The sequence below is a fragment of the Hippichthys cyanospilos genome, chromosome 14, assembly GCF_059441005.1.
Source record: "Hippichthys cyanospilos isolate Australia breed blue-spotted pipefish chromosome 14, RoL_Hcya_1.0, whole genome shotgun sequence".
NCBI lineage: Eukaryota > Metazoa > Chordata > Actinopteri > Syngnathiformes > Syngnathidae > Hippichthys > Hippichthys cyanospilos.
In genome coordinates this window covers 15,327,467-15,346,835 of record NC_142382.1, presented here as the reverse complement: position 1 = coordinate 15,346,835, position 19,369 = coordinate 15,327,467, and the positions used below count along the sequence as shown (strand labels likewise).

The following is a 19,369-nucleotide window of genomic DNA, read 5'->3' as shown; positions in this document are numbered from 1 at the left end:
ATGTGTGACCCAAGGATATGAGCTTTACTGTGGTAATCCTGCAGTGTTCGTTGTGTAATTACTTTAAACGGAAGGACTTTTGGGTCGACCCTCGTAAAATTAGATTGCATGGCAAATACTGTAACTGACTGACAACCAGTTTCATCGCATAAGCCACGTTCTAACCCAAACACAGAGGTGTGCAGTGAGAAGCTGTCAGGTTGACTGTCAGTCAGTTCGGTAAAAAAATGCACTGCTAGAGTCTAAGCCGAGCGCCTGGATGAAAAACTATACACAAACTTGATATAAACTTGGCAGTGGACACAATCTCCCCAATGGAGGTTAGGGTCAGAGTGGTGCCAACATGGCAAATGACCATGTTTTATTCTTTGTTCTCATTCTAGATTACAATATGGAAATCCCATCTTTCAAAAATCCTTACAAAGGAAAACAACCAAAAAGCACAATATAATTGCAGTTACTGTACTACGGAGTTTATATCAAAATTCCTGCTGATGTTTTGCTGCCTTTATAACCTTTCTCCATCTTCCTTCTGGCCAATTTGCTCTGCACCCATTCTACATCCAACACAAATACCCGTTTTTATGCCACATTAACTCAGCGTAAACAGGCATTTATTCAAGCCATGTACTGGCCAGCTCACACTGGACTGCCTTTTTGTCTTTTGTAAAAGTGCTGATGGTCTGTGTTTTTGTCCTGATGCAGACTGGACAGGGTCAGAGGTCAGCCAGCTGCTTGCTCCACAGTACCTCTGCTGTCTGCCTGAACTTATGCTAGCTAAATGTCGTCATCTTCTCGCTGTGATACAACGTTTCCTTCGATTGACTCATGGTGTCTCCATGAAAATCACTGATGTCATCGATTGACCTATAACCTTGTGAGTCACATTCTGGTGAATTTTATATTTGTTTACAAAATCTATAAGAGTGGTCAGTCAAGATGTGTGTGTGTGTGTGTGTGTGTGTGTGTGTGTGTGTGTGTGTGTGTGTGTGTGTGTGTGTGTGTATTTTGTGACAAATTATAGTCTATTAAAAGTGTTGAAAATTTCATTCACCTTGCAATGCTAATTGTTGCAGACATGCCATTTTTGTGGTCTTGAACAGTAACGATTTAATTTACCTTGATAGTCATACAAATAACCCACAATGTTGGTTTAAATCATACCAACAATTTATTTTTATAGTGCAGGACGTTAACCATTATCTTGCAAATTTGTGCAGACCAGGGAATAATCTATAGGCCTATTAACTGATCACCCATATAAAATGGTTTTTGGTAGGCAAGGGGGCAATAATATCAGTGGTATATTCAATCTAACATCCTTATATGGATGCACAATGTTTGTTATAGTTCATGGATTCAAATTATGTATGTTCAGCAATAAGCTAAAACAAAAAGCAAACAAAACTGTAGTTGTACACAAGGTTTCATTGTGTGCCGGCTTAAAAAAAGTAAACAGTCCTTTTACATACCAAATGAGGGGCTTCTTTAAACACCAGAATTCAGGTGAGCAAATTTAAATGATGGAAGCTGACTGGACAACACTAAAAAAATGAACTGCTGGCAAACCCAAGGTGAATGGGTCTTGTTCTTTTTCCAGATGCTTCCACTTGAAAATATGGTTTTCATATTCCACTTGCTATTCTAAGTGGCAACAAGGGAACAGCTATCTGCAAAGTGCAACTTCAGCTGTACAGCAGTCACTACTTTTCAGTGTTGACATTTATCCCTCTGGTCAAAGAATGAAGCGCAAACCATTTGAGGGGATGACTGGAAAGTGAACCCCGAAAATATTTTAAACTCTCCATCAGGACCTATCCAGGTGTAAATTGTTCCTTTACAATGCTGTGAATCAAAAAAAGGTTTAAACCTCTCCAAAGTATTGCATTTGTTCATGTATGGTGAAGCATGTCTGAAGAATGCCGTTCTAAATATCAGACAAGAAATACAGTAGTCTTATTCCACTCGCTCCTTGCACATAGTAATAGCTGCCACAAGAACATCTGGGAATCATCTGCCTGGCTAAAGTAGGTCCCCAGTGAACAGGTGCAAGACTGTGCTCACAGTTTTGTGACCTTTTCCTTCACCTTTAGCCTAGTGTATGAGGCTATGAACTCTATGAACTCAATGTTGCCATTGAACACAGACCGAGCTGTCAGAAGAGTCAAGGTTGTATTACCAGAGACTACAGATGCAAGTGATGGGAGGACATTTTCGTTGAAAGCAAGAATGTTTAAGAAATACTTGACTTTTTGCAATTCCAATATAAGCAACATCTGCACATCTCTGAGAAAACACCTAAACATGGCAAGTCCAAAAACTCCAGCAACTGAAAGGGTCAAAACCCAGTTAAACTTTGACCCATACCAATTAGTCAGGCCCACGTGTCTTGCGTTCCTAACAACCACACAGAGTTTAAGCAGCTGTCATACATGGCAAGAGGGGTCAGCCATGCTATTCGTCAATCTGATTTGCAAGCTTCTAACATGAAGGAGCACTCTGTCAGATTCTGTTCATCAGCATCCATTTTTTATTATCTTTGCAAAAGTGGATCATGTGGCTTTCACTGCTTTTACTGGTTGTCTCTTGGTAAAAGACAACTTGCTCTAGACAGCTGTTTTGATCAGCAAAGGGTATTGCATTCAGCATTAACCAAAAGAATAAAAGTTCAGTCTCCAGCTCCAGAGGTACACTTTAAAACCTGTGCCAGAAACATGACAAACGTGGCTTTCAGCATTAGCCTCCATTATGTCCATAGAAAAAGACGTTATGATGGACCTTAAACGCACAGAATTTATATTCAAACAATAAGGCACTGTGCCACATTGGAGAAGGCTAACATTTGTGTTTTTAAAACGTGTTTGAATAATTAAGTTATTAACTCAATGGTAACAATTCAATATCAAAAATACTAAGAATTATGGATTTTAAATTCTCTGGATAGTAAATGCTGTTTGATTAGCATATACGTATTAAGGGAAATGTATATGTGTGGATTCTCAAGCCCTGGTATCATTATGAGTTTATCATGAGGCATGTTAATTTAGGAATAATTATGATGTAATTGAAGGCCTGGGGTGGAAAACCAGGGCCCCTCATCAAGATAATCTTGAGAACAGTTAAACTTTAGATTTTTGTTTGTTTTAAAAATGCCCTTTGTCTCAAAGATGAAATTTTCCACTCAAAATCCACTTCAGTCACGGAGCTCTTGTCCTGGCAACAGGCAAGTGTTTTTAACAACGCTGTACTAAAGCCAATGCTTCCTGGACAAGAATTTCTAAAATGCTAGACAGTAAGAGGAAGCAATCAGACCACATCAGATCATTTCAATTTTTAGGAATCTACAAGGGGATCAGCTAATACTATCAATTCAATCAATGTGGAAGTTTACCATATCAAATTTGAAAACAGCAATAAGACTATAAGTCACTGTTTATATAGTTTGCACTACACAATTCAGAATTAGAACCCTTGCACATAAACATTTCTACTAGGGAGGCAAAAGTAACACCTATACTCCTTTTATTACACCCTAGTTTAGTCATATCAAGACATGTTTTGATGTTATATTCCTTATCACAGTAGGAACATGAAAACAAAAGGACTAAAAAGAAATGATTTCGCTGAAACAATCACCAGCTGGTCCCAATTACATTCTATTTAAATTAAATGCTCAGGCCTACACTATTGTTGTCCCATTGCATGGTGCAACAAAAATGTGGGTCAACACACCACCACTTCCCACTCCAACACACTTTTCTTTCTTGTGTCTAGGTTTCCTTCCTCATCCTCCGTATGTTTGACATTGTTCCCTTCCCGAGACAATAGTGCGAGTTGACACGATAATGATCATAAAACCCAACACGGGTGCACTTTATGATGTAGAGGCCTTTCTTGAAGACATTTTTCATCGTTAAACCCAAGTCAGCAGCTATTTTCATAGTCATGATCAATCATTACCTCAATGGTGAAAGGAGGGGTGGAATTTGGAAATAGAAGGATCCATCAGCAGAAATCAAAGAACTCTCCTTAAGGCGACCAAGACTAACCTCAATTTAGTTTCATTGAATGTAATGTTTGAACCAACAGACCAAACTAGGCTGGATATGTAAGCACATGCAAGTGCCAATTAGAAGACTGTAACTCAGTTAGGCATGCATTATTTTGTTTTGCTCATACATTGCAGGAACTGACGAAAAGTAGAGACACACATATTAAAAATTCCTCAAATTCATAAAGGAAATTTAGTCTCCTTGTACCTTAAGGCCTGTTAGGCATGCAGTATAATAGAAAATAATTTGAAATGGATAAGTTGAAATGGATTCTTGAGCATGGCAATGCATTAAACACCACTAAGTAGCAGATTTATGATCAGTGTCTAATATTCAAAACTCCTATCAACATTGCTTCCATGTAAGCATGCACAATGAGGAAAAAAAAAAACAGCTTTTTCTTCCATTCTGTTGCATGGACCAGGGCAAGAGTTTGGGTGGAATAGCAGGATAAAGAATGCATTAAATGTCCTACTGCAATCCAGTATTCCACAAAAAAACGTTCCTAGGTCTGCAATCTGTTACCAAGGCAACCTGGCAGCAGATACAAGACCAATACACATTGTGCTGATCCAACAAATATAAAATAAATACAAGCAGTTGAGTCCAATTTGGATTTATTTTGAAAAAGTATTTGATTATTTTCACAACAAATATGCCTCAGGAATTACCGAAATTGTGAAAATGTCATTGTGTTTTTGCTCTCATCTCGTTTTCCTTTTAATGTATATTGCTCACTGTCAAGTAAGAAGCTTATTGGAGGTATAGCAAATAACTTGTCATTTTAAGGACTTAAATGAATAGGCAACTCACTCCAACTAGAAAATCTTGATTGATTCTCATCGAATAAATTCCATTCAGTCTGTGTAGGGACAATGTGTAAGATTTATCAACATCAAGTGGTGTCTGCAAAGCACGCACACTACGGTGTCTTAGAGAGACTACAGTTCACAAGACTTTTCACAAAACATGTCAGCTTCGGTGTAACTAGTGTAATATAATTATCGATCATGAAACCTATGATTATATGAAAAAGTAATTGGAATTTGTCGTTTTTTTTAATGAATGAATTGAATTTTTGGTGCACAATTGTTGCTAAATCTTAGATATTTTGACTTTAAGACTTAATAACATGTTTAATAACATGTACTGTAGCAAGGGTCACTGACTGGTTTGTGCAGTGGTTCTTAAGGGGGAATGTTTAAAAAAGTTGCATTAATGTCTGTAATGGTGGTGTAGTCTGTCCTAATACAGCTCAGCCAACCCCCCTTGCTTGCATGAATTAAAACAAATGTGGTCAAGTGCGCACATCCCTGCCACTGCACTGTCTCTCATCCGTTTCGGCTTTCTCCAACAATCCAAATATCTTTCAGCCTGCTCATGCAACATGGCACTGCTAATCTATGCGGCTGCCACACAATGTGATGGTATTTGGTTGGGACAGCTTTACAAAATATTAACCATCTCAATGACTTGGTGCATGCTTCAAAGCTCCAAGAGATGGATTATTTGGGGTGAAGTGACCCCCCCCAAAAATTCACCTCTTGGAGCTTTCAGGCTTACACTGATTCAGATGGTTTGGCACACAGTGGCCCATGGATTAGTCATCTCACTATCATCCCATTTTTGGCAGAATGCACTTCTCAGCACACATGCAAAGCTTGCTGTTTTAGCTACACTGGTACAGGGAATTTTCTAGATGACGTAAAACCTTATTAGCAAAAGGCAACAGCAACCATTGCCACCACCACATTAGCATAGAGAAGCTCTTATCCACAAAAAACAAACAAAATTCAGACATGGACTATGGATGGCGCTGTGGGCCTTTAATCCTAATCAGTTTTGGGAGTAATGCATTCCAAAAATAATATTATTACTGTAATGCATTACTTTTTGCTGTAACACGCAAGTGTGATGCATTACACACAACAAAAATTTTAATATTTTATTTAGTACAAATGAGAGTAATGCAATGCATTACAATGTATTGTTAACCTAGAGGTGCCCCCCTCCAGTTCCGTTGGTGGAAGTAATATAATACTAACGCAGTAGTAGTGTAATGCCTTCCATTTCAAATAAAGTAACATTGTAATGTAACTAATTACTTTGAAATGGCGGCAATAAGTAATGCATTACAGTTTTGAAGTAACTTGCCCAACGCTGATCCTAATGATCCTAAATGACCATTTACAGACAATTAAGAAATTGACCACAAATATCCTATTACCTTTTTTCCAAGACAAGACATGGTTGGGTCATTTCTGTGTGCTCGATTTGCTACTGGTGTTTATTTACCCACATACTTCCTGAATTCCAACAGCAAATAGTTTCTCGCTTATATTATTTCAAGGACAGTTGAGGGGGAGACAACACAAATCAAACAGACTTCTTTCATGAGCAAAAGAGGGGGTTCTAAGTAACTTTGGGGACATTGCCAAGGTTCACCTGATGTCTACAAACTGTTTTAACAGGCTTCCTTGCTCTGACTTTCCTTTTATCTACAAAAGCTTTTAAATGAAAACAGGATGTAAAATCTACATCAAAATATTATTTGAGATTGACTGAAGAAGGAAGAGGAGCTCAAAGCCAACAAGCAATGAGAGGAATCAAGCAATGGTTAGAGGCTCTATTGCACATGAAAATAAGGCAAAGAGAATGGCCTTATGGTGGTTAGAAATGATGAACACCAACAGATGCTAAAACTGGTAAATGGTGCGTTATAATGCTGTACAAATAAACACCTTCCCTTTCAACAGTCCATTTGAAGTGAGCCTGTGTGAGATCAATCTGCCTCTCCAAAAGGATAAAAGCAAAAGAACCCATTTTAGAAAGGCTCTCTAGAGACAGGCTTCTATTCATACGGCCTGTGAATGCTTTAGCTGTTTCCAACCACACGGTCCTTCACTTGGTCAAAAGAAGCTCTTGGAGAGGAAAAAAAAAAGTACGAGTGATGAAGGATCCATGGCTCAGGTCCAGCATTCAGATCCATGTTCATCTGTTTTGTTACTCGATAGCCAAAAGACAGAGCCGTTCGTCATCATTTTTGAGATCTCCACCTGCGTTCACTCATCCATCTCATTGCTCAAACACAATGAGATGACAGTTAAAGCTAATGATGCATTAGTATTTGGGCACGTGCCAGTAGAGCACAGTAAAGGTAACTGGCAGTGGTTTTTATCCGACAATCGAGCTTTAAACTATACATAATCATATTACTTTAATAAATGTGGCGTGTAAGCCTGACAGTTAATATCCTAAAATTGCTCAAACAAAGTCAATCTAAGAAAAAATGCTTGGTTGTAAATAATATTAGCAAGTGAGATGCATCTACACTTGGATAGACCAATTATTGGCAGATCATCAGAGTTGATACCGCCATATTGTTGCATATCAGCATCGACTATTTTTAATTATCTTACAGATGATAAACTTCATCTTTATGTGTCTCTGATCATGCACTTCGCTGACTGTGTAGTAGAGCCTCGCTCCTGTAGTGTCACCAGTCACATCTGATTGGTTCGTCGCGCAGGAGCCAGAGCCAATCAGTGGTAAAAGTCATATATGGCCAGGAGAATAATCCCGCCCCCCCGGGCCTGAAAAAAAGCAAATTGTCGATCTCTACCCATAAACTATTCAACTCAAAGAAATGTAATAAATTGCGTACTTTTTACATTTTTACACTGATTTTTACTTCCGATTCAAAATCCAGCTGTGGGTGAGATACTTTCTTTTAATGATTAGTCCACTCTTGCTCCCCCCAAAAAAGTGTGGCAAATTCCCAAACAGTATGTCACAATAACAACCCAGGTTGCATTGGGTATCACCAACTGAGGTGATTATTAAAAAGGGATTGTTATTTGTTTTTTTATGTCAAAACCTTTTACTGCATTGTTGAGGCATAATTTATCTCGTTTGTCCGAAAAAAAAATTGCATTTTTGTTAGTGAAGCAAGTGAAAGTGATTGGCCACAAAAAACAAACAAACAAACAAACAAAAAAGAATTCTGCCAGTTGTGCTATCACTATGGGTTGCTAGGAGAAAGGTCCCAGAGCAGTGATGGGACTCTGTCTCTGTAAGCCAAAGGGGCCTCCCGGGAAAAGACGGTCCTGAGAGCAGGGGACTCTCACGAGTGTCTGGAAATTTTCCCACAATCAAAAACACAAACAGATTCATGCAGGCCAGCAAAAAGGACCAAGGAGGAAGAACGGAAGGGAGTGGAATGAAGATCTGACAGTTACAATAACACGGAACAAACGGGTTCATGCTCAGTCAGACTGCTTGCTGCTTTATGTAAACTGTGCAAAATGAATAGGGTGATGGTATGTACTATTAGGGTAACTTAAAAAATTAGTTGGACGCAAACATTAAAAATAGACCTTGCATACATTTGATGTGCTTTATCATGTTTTATCAAAATTTTGAGGTGCACCATTACTTTACAGAAAAGTTTTCTGTCGCATCAGTTCCTTATTTGCAGTGTTTACTTGGTGCTGTAAAGTAAGTAAATAATATATTAATTAAAAGTAAGATGTTATAGCTTAATATTGCTGTCTCAAGCTGGTTGTGTTGACTGAACTTTCATTTTAAATTTGGCCAGATATGCTTTCTCGATGTCATTAAACATTCGGGGGTCACCAACGTGGTGCCCGCTGGCACCAGGTAACCCCCAAATATCACATGAGTAGCCCACCAGCCTGTTTTGCAAATAGCTTACAAGAGGTAAAACATTGGTGATTTTCTATGAATTTTACAAACAAGTATTCATGAATTACATTTACATTACATGATACACTTTATTTTTTGATTGTGTAATTTCTAATTGAAAACTTGTCAAACATTCTTAGCGACACCAAAAGTGGTCATGCACAGATTTTCGTTTTGGCAAATTAGCTGCATAAAACTAGGCTATCATTTATCAGACATTAAATGTTGCAGATTTCAGGCTTAGTCATGCAATAATAATAAAAATAATAATTAAACAGACGGTGAGTTGAACATCTCCTTGATGGATTATAATTGGCAGTCAAGCAAAATTTTGTTTTGATTTTGAAATATCCTATCCTACCATGTTGTCATTAAAATTTTGAAGCTGAGCCAAAGTAGTGGCAGAGTTTAGCTAACCCATGGAATCTAATTGCAGAACCCAACACATTGCTCAATGACTCTGTATTAATGGGTGTGAAGTGGGACTATAAGGTGTATAAGAGCCTAATTTCTGCATTTTGACTGCTGTAAGATTACATCTTGAGAGAAAAATTTGATATGCATGCCTTGTTTCCAGTGGGTCAACGAAAGTCTTCAAACTTCCTTTTATGGATGTAACACCCCCCTCCTCATCCCCCCATGCTGGATATTATAAATATGAAGCAGGAATGCAGAAAGACAAGAAATAAACATCAATGCTGGGCTGTTATCTACACCCAGCTGTGCAGTTTAGCGGACAATTTTTCAAGCTGATGTCATAGAGGCACATAGTGTTAGAGTTAAAATAGGTTTCCAATCGTTCGACACAGAGCAAACATATAAAGCCGGATAACAATAATTACAATAGTTATCAGGCGCCAAATGTAATTGGCAGTAATGCAAAATGCATGCTCCTAAAAGTATCGACAGTACAAATGTTGAATTTCAAAGTGAAGTTCATTACTCAGGAAAGGTCCACTTTGAAAACAGGTTCTAATTACATGTAAAATAAATAAATATAAGCACATCTATCAAAATAACTTGTAAATACAGACCAGCATCAAACTGGAGCATTAAAGGGGCCATCACCTGAAAAGTAAACTTTTTGGAGCTTTTAACCATGTTCCAATGTCGATTTCTCACACTCTAACAGTCCCATAAGTGTTATTTTACGTCATTGATGCATTTCTAAGTAATAGTAGTAGTAAATAATTCACCGACAGTCTAAACTATTGTTATGCTTATTGGTTTCCCGCGGGGACTGATTTGATAGGAGAAACGCATGTTAGTGAGAGTGGTGTATTGATGCCATTTTACACTTCGTCAGTTATTCACACTGTTCGAATAGTCTCCGTCAGCTGCGAGCCTTGTGAGAATGAGCTGTCTGGATGATGGAAGAACTCATCTTTCATGGCCCCCTGGCACTGAATAACGTCACAAAGGAGGCGCGGCAGCCACAGGGTAAGAGGTGTGGTCTCTGCAAACAAGGCGTTTTACTCCCTGGTTAGAAATATGTAGGCTAAAAGTTATATTCAATAAGAAATTAAATTGTCAATGTGTCAAATGTAATATACAGTATATGCACATATTACACTGTGCAAAGTAAAAAATGTCATGTTGTAGGCCCATTTTTCTCTTTAAAATATTATTAGTTTGGGTTGACCTCAAAATCAAATATATTTCTCATCTGAAAAGTAAGCAGGAGTGCATGTACACTGCCCAATTCAACACTACGAGCTCAGTTCAGCAGCACGCCGAATTTGAGATCTGTAGGTGAAGGGGAACCTGTTGGCAGGAGAGCACTGTGGGGTTGACGTTATGGAGTTTTGATAAACTATTCCATATGTGCTCCAGATCCCAAGTGAAAGAGCTGCTTTGTGCTCAAGCGCACATGTCCCAAATGGAGCCCCACAATCACCTCCACCAGCCAATCTGTTCTCTTGCTTCATCTGACAGAACCAATGTGGTGCTTTCTCTTTAGTATGGACTATTATTAGCTCAGTATAAGGAGGCAGGAGGTCTATTACTGGACACTCTCCTCTCAACCATCATCCTGCAGCCTACTGATGGAAACTGAATGCAAGGAGACTTAGAATCTCAACAACACATGTAAACTGCAGGGGGTTGAAAAAGTGTGTAAGGTTAAGTGAACCAAGGCTGGGAACAAGGCTGGTAAAATATTAACTTAATTCATTCAGCACCAGCCATTTTCCTACCACCCTTTGCCTCAACACTTGAAAATAAATAAAGATTGAAACCTACAGTATAGAATCATAAAAGATAAGGAAAAATTAAGTTCATTGTGACGTTTAGGCAAGTTATGCACAAGCTATGCATGTTTACCTTAAAACAGATTAAAAAAATCAACAGACATTATCAGTGTTAAAAAATTTTACACAGGATTTATTTTCAAACCTTTAAAAGTTTGTTGGGTTCAATGATTAAAATCGCAATGACTGTTGAATATCAACATACTTTTGGCAAGCCCTAATCATCACTAATACTATGCAAATTACAACAAGCAGTCTCCAAAATAATTCCTCAAAACATGGAAATCAATTTACCAGTACCAGAATCCGATTTATTAATCTTTGTATGTAAAAACTAAAGAAATTTGCCTCTGATCATTTCAGTCACTCGAGTATTACAACTAAAACAGTAGGTACAGAGGTTTGGTGATTTAGCAGTCCCAACAATGACAGCTATGTCGATAATATTGAGAGTAAAGGGCAAAATGAAGTGACCAAGAGTGCGGCAACTATGACAACATGTGTGCAGCAAACAATAGAGTCCTTGAGCACAACAATTTGGCAAACATTCAGAATGCTGAAGGTACAATAACGAATACAGTAATACTGTCATATAGCAAATGTAAAATCGGCACGTGACGTGTTTAGGGGGTTAATAATAATAGAAGTGTTTGGAATGTCTTCTGGTTTCAGTGTTCATAATTGCAGAAAGCCTACATTAGGGAACGTGCTGGAGAGCCTTCTGTGGTGGTTCCATGAGAGTTTAGACAGCCTTAATCTTGGTTGTTTAAGCGTGCAATGCCTCAAAACTGGGTAAAGGAGTATCAAAGATCATGGCCAGTCCTTATTGTCCATTGCAGTCAGATTTGTTTCATGTATTGGCAGTAATACATCAGCAGCCCCTGTAGTAGGCCAGGCCTCTACAAGAAGTATGTCATTTAGTAGGCCTTTTTGGGGACGGAGTTGATATTGGTCTCCCACTTCAAGTCCTGGGGTCTATAATTCCCAAGAATTTAGTCTTGACCGTCGACACAGGGCTGTTGTACAGCATGGGGGGAAGCTGTTGTGAAGAATGTTTATGTCATTCCACTATCATCTCGACAGTGTTGAACGTGCCACCAGACTTGTTGTCGATGTGCAGACTCGTCGCCGTCTTTGATGAGACAGACAACTGTGGTGTCATCTGAAAACTTCAGAAGTTTGACAATTGGTTGCATTGAAGTGCAGTCATGTCTGAATTAGAAGAACAGTTGGCAGAGGACACATTCTTGAGAAGGCCTGCATTGATTTTGTTGTGGATCCACTGGCAGCTAGTAGAAGATACATTGATCTGGAATCTCTGAGAGTTCAGGGAGGATGGTGGTGAACACATAACTGAAGTCCACAAACATGATTACTTGGTGTGCACCTGTTCCCAACCTGTTACTGCAGCTACAAAGGCCTGTGCTATGGCTAACAATGAAATGCCATGAATGACAAAGAACACATAACAAAGTCTCTGTCCATGATAGCATAAATTGGATTTTAAATCACAGTCACAGTCAAGAAATTGTTTTACCTCATCTAGAATAAGAAGGAACTCAGAAGAAATCAAATGAAGACTGAGGGTCAAAAAAAATTAAGCGCGATAAGAGTTCATATTCCGGTAAGACTCCTTCGTAATGGATCACAAATTCTAAAGAATGCTTCTCAATTCAACAACAGGCATATGACAAATGTTATGAATGAACTTCAGAGCTGGTTGGGCCACATTCTCATCTAATGCCAAGAGGTTGCCCTATGACACATTTCTGTTGAGCCGCACTTCCTCTCAAAGTCAGGTATGTATGTGCAAACAAGAGCTTTACAACTGTCTAGAAGAAAGAGACCAGAACCTATTGCAGCCCTCTACCCATCGGCAATCTCTACAGGTCAATCCAGACTGAGTAGGCTTGACAAATTGGATCAAATGCATCACCATTTACATAATCAAGAATATTCATGGGAAGCGGTTCAATTGAGTCTCCTAGAGATGATTTAGCGGCAGGATTGGGGCACTACCAGTTCAAAGTTTGTTCAGGAAACTCTGCACACAGGTGTGAGAGCACAGTAAGGCTCTCACACTTTTTGGAGCAAGGCCTAGTCTCAAGAAGAGCAGCAGTACATTATTAGGTGCCCGTTCTATCGGCTTATTTTTATTTTTGGTTTATTTTTCTATTGTGAAAATAATTCTAGAAACACTACAAATAAAAAAGGCCTATGTTCCCCAAAATGTTTTTACATTTGGATGTGGTAGGGTTTTTTTTGTGTACTGATGAAAGCAAAATTTTCATTTTGGTTATGGAAGTATGTTTTGCCAATAAAAGATGACAGGACTCGATACCATGACACGATCTATACATACCGTACGCATATGCATTCCTGTGCTCTCTCACAATCCACAACACGGCCATGACTTGTGTGTGAAAGAAAACATCTTTTCTGAGAGTGACATTCATCCAAAAACAGTTTGATGACAAGAAATGATCTAATTGATATAATTGGTAAAAATAGATGAGAGAGGACTAAAATGTGTTTTTTTTAGCCTGTTTTGGTCAAACATTTTTTAGACAGTGAATCTTTTATTGGTAGTTGAAGCTGTATATTTATTCTAACCTCTTCTCATTAAAAAAATGAAAGAAAAAAACAACAACACGTTTTTGATAATACACTAAAATTGAACATAAGATATTGAAAATGCTTTTTCATTATGTCGCTTCTTGTGATCTATCTACATTGTGGTCCTCAATGTGAATCTTATTGCATGACAGCTGGGTCAGACTATTTTGCAATAGGACATAAATTATGTACTCCTCTTCAGATAGTTGGAAGGTCAAATGCACATTATGGGAATGTACTTCATGAAGCCAAAAATATGGTTGCCTCATGCTTCAAAACTAAAGCTCAGCAAAATCCAGTGTTCTATATCTTTGTACATACTCAAGTCAGGGTTTTAAGGGTTAGGTTTGGACAGGAACATCACCATCTATGACTAAGGACTGAGAGGAGAGGGCTTTAGCGAGCATTGGGGGTAGGGGGATCACTTTTAACAGACACAACATGCGGTGTCTGGAATAAGATTATGCCTTAACAGCTAATTACTCCCAGACCTCTTTCTTAAACCGTATGCCAGGAATTGTAGTAAGCATACAAGCAGTCTGCAATGCCACTACATACTGTAGAGGAAAAGCAGGCTGAAGCAGTGATTAGCATGAGGAGGCAGCCACGTGCTGTGACATGTTAATGACACACACATTTAATAGGGCTGGTCAATATATAATAATCCTATTTTTTATATTAACAATAATAAAATGGATTACAACAGAAATATACACTTGTCTTTACAGGTGGTCTTGCTGTTTACATGTCATGCTGTCCGCATAACTGAAGTAGCCAAAACAGCCCCACCAAGCCTACACAGTGCAGTAAACATAAGACTGATCAGGATTACCAATCCAAACAGGGGCATTGTAAATTGAATTATACTGGACTGCCCAGTGGCAACCCTGTTTGTACTATACTGTTGTTTTGTCATCCTTCTCTTATGGGAAGATAGAACTGATCGATTTGGTGAAGAAGTATTATCACATGGCTTCATTGTCACTGCCCTCATTGCCTTTGAACTTTTCTTTTTAATTGCCTACTTTCTTATTTGCTGTTTTGAGGAATGTTAGTCTACTCAGGGAAGTGAACAGAATAAGAATTTAATTGTGTGGCGCTACTATGCATATGACAATAAAACTCTTGAATCTCTAAGTATCATCAACAGATTAGCTCATGTCGCACAGGCTTGATCGTACCTGAAGACCAAAACCAAGGTGAAGTGAACTACTCCACTTTGCGTAAAGATGGCTGAAAAATGAGTCTGTGCCACCCCTCACTGCATTGTGGCAGAAAAGCTTATACTTTTGCACACTCCAGTGTCAAGCGCAGACTGCTTGGTTACCTGCTAATGTATGCCACCGTGTCACCTGAGCAAGGCTCCAAAAGTCATCTTTCTACCCCCAGCAATATAAACACAACCCAATTCTCTATATCCTTCTCAGTCAGAAAGGGTACAGCCAGAAGCAGCAAATGTCAGCCAAGGGGCTTTGTTACTCTTGGACCAGACTTATTTTTCTTTCCTCTATTCCTTCGGAAACGCACAGGTAGCTGGAAGAGGATTGCGCTAGCTAATCAAAACATTGGATGTAAAAAAAAAAAACCTCCTGCCAAACTGCTGTAACAGCTGCTTCAGATGAACTGGAAGGCAAGCCCCCTTTTTCATAGTATGCTTTTATAGTTTAAAAGCTTGAAATATTCACGTGGCTTACATGCACACATGAACAGATTTAGTGAGAAAACAGTGATATTCCTATTCTGCAGTACAATTAAAAACACACACACACAAAATATATCCTTACAACTGTGGGTTATTAATTTGAATTCCTTAAATGGCATGGAGTTTTAAGAGTACAAACCTATAAACATCTAGAGGAGCTAAAAGATAGAATTAACGAGAAAATCTCATTTACAAGCATTCAACTTCAGGCGATCAAGATTGAAATTTAGAAATCTGTTCATTAAAAAATTTAAGAACAACCTTACTTTTGAAATTGATTCTACTTATTATACATATATCCAACAAGAACAAAAGCTCCCCAATAAATCCACCCTCATCAGGGTCCACTAATACAAACCTGTGGTGTTTGGTGACTCGTCTAATAGTACTACCGCATTACAAACAAAAAAAGTCATTTCTGTGTCGTGACATTTTCCAGCCTTAGCACATATCAGCGGATCACCGGGTCTTAGTATGGTGCTCGTGAGCAACAAATAAGGCAGAATGTGGCAGATGCTGACTGAAAGCTGTGTGTGGAGGAGGAGGGGGCAGACCATGGGGAGGAGGGGACAAATGTGTGCTTGGCGATGTGCACTGCTTATAAAGCCTGGTCAGCTGAGTAAGAGGACACATTGCAGCATCACTGCCAGATGTTCAGTAGGATTAAATGGCTCCATACCTCCCCATCCTCTTTGAGTTACAGATTGAGTTTTAAGAGCTATTGAGGCCTGCAAATAAGTAAACAGCAACCGCAGATATCATGAACGCATCATTTTAGTTGTAAAAATCTAGTCTTTACTTAACCTACAAATTTTGATTTTGTAATATGGGAAAAAGCTGTTGTACCACGATAAAACCCATGCAAGTGGGGGGAGAAATTGCAAATGTCGCATGAAAAGGACAGATCCTAGATTAGAACCCCAGATCTCAGAACTTCAACGCAAAAGGGCTCTCGGGGAAAGTACCCCAGGTCTTGGGCCTTAAGATGAAATGGGGGCCCCCAGCCTCATCCCTCCATGACATTGGCCCATATCAATGACAAAGCATTGCTCAGTGCAACGACAACATGTCACTATTTGAATCCCCTACATAGGGCCTCGAACTAGCTGTTGCTGGCTGATGGCTTGGGGGCCCCAAGAAAGGGTGTCTGTCAGTCAGGTTGACAACAACGCAACAATATGGGGCGATTAGGAAAGCTCCCTAATGGCCTGAATTTCCCCACCAAGGATAAATAAATTGTCTGTCTGTTAGCTAGCTATCTTGCAGGCTAGCTGAAATTCAGCCATATTATAATAGAATTGAATGAATTTGTGGCGCAATGCAAAAGAAAAAAAATGAGGATAAATAGAAAACGATGGATCACAGTAAATTATCATGTAAGTAACATGAGAAAAGTAGTGACAGCACTTTTCCTCATCTCAACTAAGCATTAAAAAACTTCATTGCACATTAGCTCAACTTCGTGAAACAGCAGACCCACTGATTGAATAGTTGAACTGTAACGATTTATATCAGTTGGTATTAGTTCAGACAAAGCAAGTTGAGTATACATTAGGAATGTTAGGAATGTCTTCACTTATCCGTTTTTTTTTTTAAATTTACTTATCCGTTACCCAAATTTATTTACAGTATTTATTTATTGGGCGTTCTTTTGCCTGCAGGCCCTCTAGTGGATCAAGAAATTGTGTTTTCAGCACAATTTGTCGTTTATTCAAATATAAAAGCAATAAATGATAGGCTAGTATAAAACAATCCTCCGGAAGACGTGATACGATTGCTCAACTTTACTCAACCTTCACTCATTGCTGCACAGTTCTTACACGCATGACCGTTAATAAGGAGGTAGAGTGCCCTCTATGGGTGCTAGGCGGTACCAGTCTCAGATTTTGATATTTGCATATTCTGCCGGGAAATAAAACATACATGCAATAAGTAGCTGCCTAAAGGAAGCTCGTTGCAATTTTAGCACATATCTGATGTGAATAGAATGTCACGGTGACTAATGAAGAGCACACAATCCAGTGTATTAAACAGCTATGTTCTCCAGCCCTGGCATGAAAGAAAAAAAAAAACGTTTTATTTTCAACGGCCGGTTCTCGTAGCGAGCAAACGTCTGCATCCTCTCAACAAGCTTCAAAGACATGTCACGTACCGGCATCCATGCTCACATTTCCGGTTTTTAACAAAACAAACGTGGTGTGAACGGGGTTTGAAAACGTAAAAACATTGTCAAACGAGTCTTTAGTTGCAACAAAGCCCTCAAACGTGTACCAACTCCATGCCGACGACAGCGATTGCTGCTACATCAACTGATGAAGGCACGGCCGGGAGATGATAGGCAGCACCATCACAACCCGACCACCTCACGCTCGTTCACCAGGTAAAATGGAATACAATACTTACCGCCTCGATTCTTTACGGAGAAACCAGGTTCTGATCTGCAGTGTGATGATGATGATGATGCTGATAATCCCTTAATGTTGTCACCGGATAAATGTAGTGTGAGCCGGAGGTGGCGACGTCTGCTTGGAATGAGCTGCTCATTCAGCTGAATGATAGTGAACTGCAGAGGGACTGTCAGGTTGGTCAATACAGCAGCACCACGCCTCCCTTCTTAAAGCTACGGCGCTCTCGACGCGTGGGGGTTGAGCGCAAGGCGAGAATTTTGTTGCGCTTTAAAAATGAATTTGTAAGCCTTACGTTAGGACACATTTTATTGCGTGGCGACCAAAACCAAACGACTAACTCAATCGCTTGATTTATATTTTGTTCGCGCTATTCTTTGCACGTTGCTAAACTGAACAGCAACACTGTACAGTACTCCCTCATAGGATCGCTTCTTGGGTTAGAGCTTTAGGGGCGTTTTCGTGTACAATTACTTAAGATCTTGTGCGGCAACAACAACGTACAAAGCACTAGAGCATTGGCAATGACAAAAAATATTTCGGGAACTAGCTGCCCTCTCACCAGCACAGAAGAACTAGACTAATGAAGATGATCGTCAGGTGTGTGACTTAAGTAAAGTTGGCAAGATATTGGCAGATTCGGACTTTCGCGATCAATACCTCTCAGATAAAACGTCGTCGAAACACCAAAGTCGCCTTTATGCCTCCTTCGTAACACAGACTACCAGCTACAATGTCAAAAAAAGACATTTGTAAAATATTTAAACCGTTTCTTTCGGTGAAAAGACGCAATTGAGCTCTATGAGCAGCAGAGGCTGGGCGAGCGCGCAAGGGACAGTCTGCAAATTACTAGATGAGGAGGGGGAAAAAAACAATAACGCCACAATTTGTGATTATGAATTCAACGAACAAATCAAAGACATTAACATAATCATATTGGGACAGTGCTTTTGAATAAAAAAAGCGTTTGTTTAATTTTGGATAATTTGTGTACTTAAAAATCATTAATAAACTGTATATTCATCTATAGCTCCAATATTGTTTAATATAAGGAGTCCAAAATCACTGGGCATTCATGACATTTTCATGATCACACTACAACACTCGTTTTTTAAATAAATTATTTTGATAAATTTGGGGGATTTATTTTAAATGCTTGTTAATCATTTATACCCTCAAAAAGAATCAGTGGCTCCCCTTTTTGAGTTGGGGTAAACCCTCCTAAATCACTACAACCATTAATGAAGTACTCCCAATTATGCAACAACTGCTGGTTTTCTAATAAATTCCTTTGCCTAATTTTAAATGCATATTGACCATAATTTACCAATATATTGATTAATAGCTCTGCTGTTGGTTGAGTTAGGGACTCCAAAATCACCACAGACAACAGTGACACCCCTCGCCTTATGCTACATTCTTTGGTTTTCAAATAAATCCCTCTGCAAAATTTTAAGGATTTTTTTATGATTACTGATCAATATTTACCAATATATTGATCAATAGCTCTGAGTTTGGTTGGGTTAAAGACTCCAAAGTCACCCCACACATCAGTGACACCCCTCCCCTTATGCTACATCCTCTGGTTTTCAAAAAAATCCCTCTGCCTAATTTTAAGGATGTTTTTTATGATTATTGATC

General features: G+C 39.0%; 1 protein-coding gene across 2 annotated transcripts in view; it reads right to left on the bottom strand.

Annotated features, from left to right (window-relative positions):
* The window catches only part of LOC148413136 (disheveled-associated activator of morphogenesis 2-like), an 87,328-nt gene extending 69,428 nt beyond the window's left edge, over window positions 1-17,900 (bottom strand). For both annotated transcript variants that reach the window (XM_088433288.1, XM_088433291.1), the window contains exon 1: window positions 17,727-17,900. The gene's annotated coding sequence lies outside the window, so the exon portion shown is untranslated. The remainder of the gene's footprint in view (window positions 1-17,726) is intronic.
* Window positions 17,901-19,369: the final 1,469 nt, after the last annotated feature.